Here is an 8143-nt window from a genome sequence, read left to right on the forward strand (position 1 = left end):
CTTTGTCGATCTGCCTGTTCTGCTCCCCACTCTGTCTCTGGTGAAGCCTCTCGCCGCTCCTGAACCTCTGGCCTGTACCCCAGTTCTGTATGTACAAGTAAATAAATCTTAAAAAAAAAAAAAAAAACCACTGTGTTACGCATCTTGTGCATTACGTAACTTATTATTTCTGTCATACCATTTGAGAGTGCTCATTTTATTCACGTACATTAAAATGATTATATTTGCTTGTGGTTGAATCAAACTTTTGATCTGATCATTTAACCTGAAATTAAAAAACATCAAATGACTAACATAATAAAGGAAAGGATGACTTATGCGCTTTTTTTTTTGTATTGAATTTGCCAGGATATTGTGAATATAACAGACAAATCAGAATTCCATTAAATTATGTTGCACAGTAATCAATGATAGTGTGAACATATCTTAATATGCTGGTACATAATCTGAACAATCAAAAGGATATTAAGTGAGTTAAATTCCCTTTTGAAGGGTATGTATATTCTGACTATTCAGTATATTGATACTATGCTTCAATATTCAATAAATGTTTGAAAAAGAGGGGAATCATTGGTTTACTAGCATTACACATGAATTATTATATTGAATTATATTTTATTGGAAACTGGTTATTCTGATGTGAGATATATGTTAATTCTTTTAACCAGATTATCCACAAAATCACATCACATTATCATTCCAAGTCAGACAACAGGAGAAAATCTATGTAGAGAAAATAAATACATTTAAAGTTTTGCAAGAGATCCAGAGAATCTGAGAACTGAAAGGGCCCATAAAGTTACCAAAAAGTGGTTATACTTCAAATCCCTTCTTTGGCATGTTATGTTCTATAAAATAAAGCTACATGATAATGATAAAATCCCATTCAAAAGCCAAGGAAAAAAATCACCAAGAGGCTAGTGTTTCAGGTTACAAAACTATAAAAAAAAAAGTCTCTCGGTGTGAGGTAAAAGCAATAGCTATGTATATCAATTCCACTTCTTCGCTGGGAGCTTCTAGTTCTGAAATGCCAGAGAGTCCTACAGATAGATGTTATTTCCTTGCTCTTTTAAAGTATACTTCTTAAAACACAAATTTCATCAGCTTCTTCATTTTGCTTTATTGTTTTAAAAGCTTTGTTGCTGTTATTGGAAATAGTGTTTAATTACTAATTATTCTCTAAATTGCCTGGGCAGTTAAATAAACATCTGTTACATCTAAAGTACAAAATACTAAATGAATACATTAAAATTCCAAAAGTGAGAAAAATAGTCATGTGGAATGCTTTGTTCACATTTTGGCAATTGAACGAATGTAACTATGATGAAGCCTATACAAACTCCAGGTTTTATTTGTTTTGCCTGACAAAATGAAAAGAACAGGTAACACCAAAAAGCATGAATCTTCACATTATTGTTGATTTCTTGAAAAAAATTGCTTACCAGAGACTTAATTTTTTTCATAATCCCTAGTAGGTTTGGGGAGTTCTGTTTTAATAAACATAATTTTAGGGCATTCTTATGAGATATTTTATATGAGCTAATAGTTAATATTCTCAATAAATATGTATGTGTAGAATATATATATATATATATATTGAATATTAAGGGTTAATAATATGCTGCAATATTTAATTAATGTTTGAAAATGTAAATTACATTGTGTTTTTATGTCTATTAAGTAATGAACTTTATATTGGCAATTATTTGTTTGACTTCATGCAAATGAATTATTCTGATTCTCAGCTTCCTCATCTGTGCATCGCAGTCACTGGCTCATGCTGTTGTTACGAAACTGAAAGTGGCGATACACTAATGATTCCACTCTCATGATGATTCTGTCAGACCATGCCATGCAGTCATCACATCCACGTTCATTTTCCTGTTTCTGAGCACAGAGGAGGGCTCCATTTCTCAGCCTTCCCATTTCTATGGCTAGCCGCAGGCCACATGCAATTCTTCAGTTCACTTCCCTCCTTCCCCACCCTGTGCCCCCAACAAGGAATTACTGGTGCTTCCGTTGGTGCAGCCACAGCACAGCCGATTCTTATAGTCTAATTATTTGAATCACTGTTCAGAGCAGTGTTAGACATAACATGTGTACATGAGATAAACTCATTGAGGTCTTGAAGCTATTTTAATATGGCAGAATAGCTTTTCCTAGCCTCATACAAAAAGACAGTGGTCAGGTATCAAATCTATTTCCCTATTTTCGTAGATAGGGAGAATCAATCCTAGCAACATTCTTATTAGATTGTAATGATTTCTTTATCAAGGCTGTGTTAATATACATGAGAACATATAGAGAATAATATATTGAATAGCAGATATTAACATAAACATTGATTTCTGGTGTGCATATGCTTGATTAAGACAACACTTCCATTTTTTCCCCAGGAAACTATCCAGCAGAAAAAAGGACAACTGAAATAAAACTCTATTTTCTACAAAAGGAAGGAAACTGTAAGATATTTCTGTAGTGTGGAAGTCATGGGAAATAGCTACACAGGCAAATATCTACACATACCCAGCCATTGAGTTTAATGTATTCATTTACCCAGCCACTGATATTTCTGTGGTCTGGAAGTCATAGGAAAGGTAATGGGGGAACCCAAGGTCAAAGCTCAGTTTTAAGAACCCATCTCCCACACATCTCAAAAGATGTAAAGAAAGCTATCCAGCCTTGAGTACACTTGCTAAAGACATAGGGCAGATCCAGAGGTGCAAAAGCAATAATTCTGACCTGGAGAACTATACATGGAAATATGCACTTAAGAGAAAGGGAAAGTGAGGGGTGTGGTGACAGCATAATGACGGGCCTGTGTACACAAGCGTTCACACATGCACAGTCAATCCAGTTTATTTTAGAGTAACAGAATCCATGAGAAATATACAGAGAAGTCCTGGTAAAAAAGGGGGTGCTTTTTGGTACTGAAACTTAACTATTGTGGAATTTCTGTCTTGGCCTTCTTGCAAATAGGTTGTTCAAAAAGCACAAATGATAAAAAAAAAAAGTTATCATTAAAAGCAAACTAATGCTGCAGGTATATAAAAACCTATTAAAATGTGAAATCAAGAATGTTCTAATTAATTAACATATAATGAATGTCCACTAGAAATATGTTGCCAAAAAAACATTTTCAAGAAAATACACTCAAACATTTAGTTTCCTACTGAAGATCCAAGACAGAATAATAATAAAGCAGATGTTAAGATGATAAGACAGTAAGATGAAAGTTAAGGTGGCAGAACCGAAGAAAAGCATCATTAGAATAAGTCGAACTATCACAGAAAGGAAGATGCATTTTACAGTAAACCCCGTAGACAGTTTCAGAAGTACAATAAGCATTACTGAGGATATCAATGATATTGAGGCATTTTGATATTCTCTCTTTTCCCCTGCTCTATCTTTGTGCACATTGTGGGAAATATGATTTAATGAATGCCTAGTATCTATATCCATTCATATTAAGATACACCTACCTGTTAAAGAAGCAGAATAGAGGTATTTGAATTCCAAGAGAAGAAAAGATTGCCCCAGTTCTGAAGATTATGTAGACCAGTAATAGCATTCTTTATCGGGCAACTGATTGCTGTAGTGGTGGCTATATAATCTGGGTCTAGAAATGTAGCATAAATTTAGGTCTTCTTTATGGCACTTACAAAACTTTTTTTTCCCTCCTGATTAAAAGGGATAGACTCAGTGGCTGGGTATGTGTAGATATTTGCCTGTCTATAGAGTAATGCCAGATTGAATGGAATGCACTAGTTTTACATTATGTCCTGATAAACTGTAATGACAAGCCCCTTTCCTCCCTTTTGCCTTCCCTCCCTTCCTTGTTTTATTTATAATTTCCTCAAACTCAGCTATTATCATTTTTAAAGAACCATTTGAGCTTTAGAAAATCGTAAAAGTATACTAAGTGAATTCTATTTCAACATTATAGTGAGATCAATTCAAATAAAAAAATTCTTGTCAAGACCTGGGCCCAACCCTCTTACCTTTGTGTATGTTCTTTGGGAAAAAAAAAAAATTTCCTTGGAATAGTAGGGCAGAGTTTTAAAAAGTCGTTCAAATAGTTTTTCCCCATGGTGTCCTAGCAGGCCACTTCTAATATGTGTCACCTTGCCATGTGGAGTAAGGCCATGGTAATTCTACAGGCTTCAGGAGGAACTGATCACATAACCTTAAAGATGAAGATTACTTAGGTTGAGGGTCATGTCTGGAAATCATCCTTTAATCAGAATGGCCCATCTTAATTCAGGGCAAACATCTAAAGGCAAGATTTCGTTACAGGAAGTCATCCCCTCATCACTTGAGAACCCTCCTCTCTCCTTGATACCCCAGATCCTTAGCACATTCTTTATCTTAGGACATAAACACACAGTTTGTCCTACTCTAGAATTTTGGTCATGGAAATTCTCCATAGGTATGTAATTAGATTTGGTCTTTTCCTCGTACTAATCTGTCTGATGTTATTTTGTTTGCTGAAATAGCTAAAAAGAACCCAGAGGGGAAGGAGAAGTCCCCCTATGTCTCTACAGAATCATCCATTTGACTCAAAGATATATAAGTGATTCCTTTGAAATTTTAAAAACTTGGTTATTTCTTTACTTGCCTTTTAACATTTTTTTAAGTGTCATGACCAAAAGTCATTGGCTGCTAAACTAACTTATAAATCAAAAATAAAATCTGGAACAGATTTCCTTCTATTCTGTTTGAAGAGACTTTTGACTCCTGTGTGTAAAAATATAAATTAGATTCATGGTGGGTAATCCATCAATAAAAGTTCTAATAGATTACCATAATATTAACTTTATCATGTAATGTTTGACAAATCATAGAGATTCAAAAAGTGGTATTTAGCTTTTAGGCATCGGTGATGAAATACAAAGTAGGTTTCATTCTTTGTAACACTGGTCTGGAAATTCAAAATGAGTCTACAATGTTCTGTCTGCGTTGAATAGCTTTTTCTGTTTCTTACACTTAACTGTTATGTAGGTTCCTCTTTATGAAGATAGTTACTTTAAAATAACATCTTAGAATTTAATCTTAGCAGGTTTGCCCCGAAAGAAAAGAGAACTGTAGGTATGCTGTCACTTTAATGTAAAATCATTCATAGCTAAGATAGCTTCGATGTTGTATAGTTAATACTTTGACTGGATCAAATGGAATAAACTCTTTCTTTCAAGTGATTTAATTGCATCCAGCAAATATAGTATCTGTGATCTAGTGGTCAACATAATCGTCAGTTATTTCCCACTAACAGATTCTTCTTTAACAGAATTCAAACACGTTTGCAGAAATCAGTGCTAAAGTCCATTTGAATATTTGTGAAACATTTTAAATTGGATTTCATTTTTTGAATAAAATATTCATGTGTAAGAGTTGTAAACTAAATAAGTGGAGATTGATTTCTGTTGAATTCTTTATGAAACTTGCTGAGTATGATTTTGTCACACACAAAACTAAAACCAACGTTTAAATAAGGAAAATGCAAACTTACTTATTTCATGAGTATATTGCAAATGTTGGCTGTCTAACATTTCAGTCCTATCTTCATACCATCTCTACCATTATTTGTGGCTTTCTAAATTTTGTTGGGATTTTTCAAAAGTGTTCAAATGGAATATTCATATACCTACCATCAATTAAATTAGGGAGAAAATCCAACTTTTTCCCTTAAAATGACAGCTGGTGACACTGGTATAGTTTCAAATGCACTGATCTATATATAAACCAAAAAAGCTGATTTGACTTTAGCAAAGTAGTAACTGGCAGCTTTTCTTACAAATGCATTCTAAACTTTCTGGTAATTTCATTATCATGACAACTCTATGATGCCAGGATTGTGTATTGAACAAGATACCAAAACATTACCATTCTGCTAGCCTTGTGTCTTTAGGTTGATTGTATTAAGAGAAAAAAAGAAAATATTAATTTTCACAGCTATTTTTTTCTTCATTATGCTAAATAATTGGGAATGATATGTATTATTTTTTACAGAGCATCATAATTACCTGCTTTTACCTTTTTCCAGCCCCTACACTTAGACAATAAAGATTTAATGTTTCTACATTCTCAGTGGAAAGGCTGGAGCTTGCCCCTTTACCTGGTGATTAGATAAGCCTCGGTGACTTTTATACCCTTCTGTCTGGTACTTTAGAAATCAGGATGGCAATTATAAATACTTAGCCATGGAAGTTTCTTCTTCAGAGCAGAATCTTTCTAGTCAGAAACAAAAATAATTGAAGGTTAAAGAAAATTTGATTTCACTCTTTCCTTCTTCCTTGCTTAATGTCTTCAGAAAAGGTCAAGGATTTTTTGTTTTGTTTTGTTTTTTAACATTTGGATTACCAGCAAAGTATTTCAACTTCTATGAGATTTTTACGTAGGCATAGAGTTATACTTAAATATAACTCTAAATTGTAAAATTAAAAACATGAAAGGAAATTACCAAGATCTTCTCCCCCTGAGGTATTCAGGTCTGAAAATGGACTGTCCATAAGAGGGTAAATGGTCTTTGTCCATATATTTGTGTTAATTTCCTTAACATTCACAAAGGTAAGTAATTCTAAGTTATCATTACATTAATAGTCAAAAAATAATCATTGCTTCACTTGACTCATTGTTAAAGAGTGGAACATTTTTCTTGTTGTTCTTGGTCACATATATAGTATTTTTGCATGATTTATTATTATCTTTATCTCTATTATTTAAAGTAAAAAAATCTTTATTATGTTTGATAGTTTTGTTATATATCACTGAAGCCTCTATCCAAAAAAATAATTACTAACCTAACAGATCATAATCAAGGGTGATGCAAAATGATATTATTCACCTTGAATACTATCAAATATTCAATACAGATAATCTTTATCTCTTCCTTTAAACATTTTTCACAAGTGATTCCTTAGTTGATTCAGATGATTTAATGAGTCTTTATACAGAAGGGACCATGCACAAATTGTGATTAGTGTTTATATTTTCTTTCTGCATCTTTTTTAGGGTGTTGCAACCTGAAACATATACATCAAATGTATTTGTTCACAACATGCACAACGTACGTTGGCTTATTCCCAAATGCCTTTTATCCGAGTGTCTGCTTTCTTATCACGTCAGCCAGTTGTGGTCTCTGTAGAGTAGGTTTTTTGACATATTTCTACTTTTAGTTTAGGTTACCTTCTAAATCTGAAGTGTGAACAGTACCTTCTGTTCTTTAACTTTTTCCCTAATATAAACATTAAAATTATTATGTTTAAAATTAAAGGACAAAATCTGCTCTTTTCCAATAAGTACAAAAAGTTGCCAGATGGCTTTATCAGGATCTTAATTCTTTTGGGTTTGATGAATTATGTTAGAAGCATAAACATCAATTATATCTCCTGTCATGAAACAATTAGGGATGGCTAACTCTCATCAGCAGTGATCCGTACATATTAGGTTCTGAGAAGCCTCTGATTTCATGATCAGCACCTGTTTTGCATTCTACAAGGAATCTCAATCACATAAAAGTTCCCAAATGAAAGCAGGTTATGTTGTATATTTCCTAAACACCAAGTGTTAAAAATATTTGTTTAGAATTAAATTGATAATTTTTAATGTTCTCATTATATTTTATATGTCCCATCAAGTTATAGTGATGGGGGAATTAGGAAAATGCTAAATTTTTATAGATCCCAAATATTATTCCCTTCAATTCACTTTTGTTTATAGACAGTAACTTAAATTTTTTATCCAAGATCTTACTCTAAATGGACATTTTCTATACCTACTTAAGTTATCCTATTTATTTTATTTTTCGTTTTAAATTTTAAAATGCATATGCTATTATACTATCTTTAAATCAACCACCCATTTTTTAATTATAGATAAAATGAGACAGAATCAAATAAACCTTAGTTTGAAAAAAGAATCATGAAAGAAAAATAAAATAATCCAGAGGTAAATAAACCATAATAGTAAACATAAAACTCATTAAGAAATGTGGATATTAGCATCTGCACAGTAGGTAATCAATTCACTAATGCAGAGCACAAAAGAAAAGTATGCAATGAAAATAAAGAGGAATGAGTTGAAACAGGTGTTTTTGGATAAAAGACAGTGAATATTTACTCTACAAAGGTCTGATGTACCTGAAGGA

This window comes from Condylura cristata, unplaced genomic scaffold (genome assembly GCF_000260355.1).
Source record: "Condylura cristata isolate star-nosed mole 26May11 unplaced genomic scaffold, ConCri1.0 scaffold00027, whole genome shotgun sequence".
In the NCBI taxonomy this organism is placed as follows: Eukaryota; Metazoa; Chordata; class Mammalia; order Eulipotyphla; family Talpidae; genus Condylura; species Condylura cristata.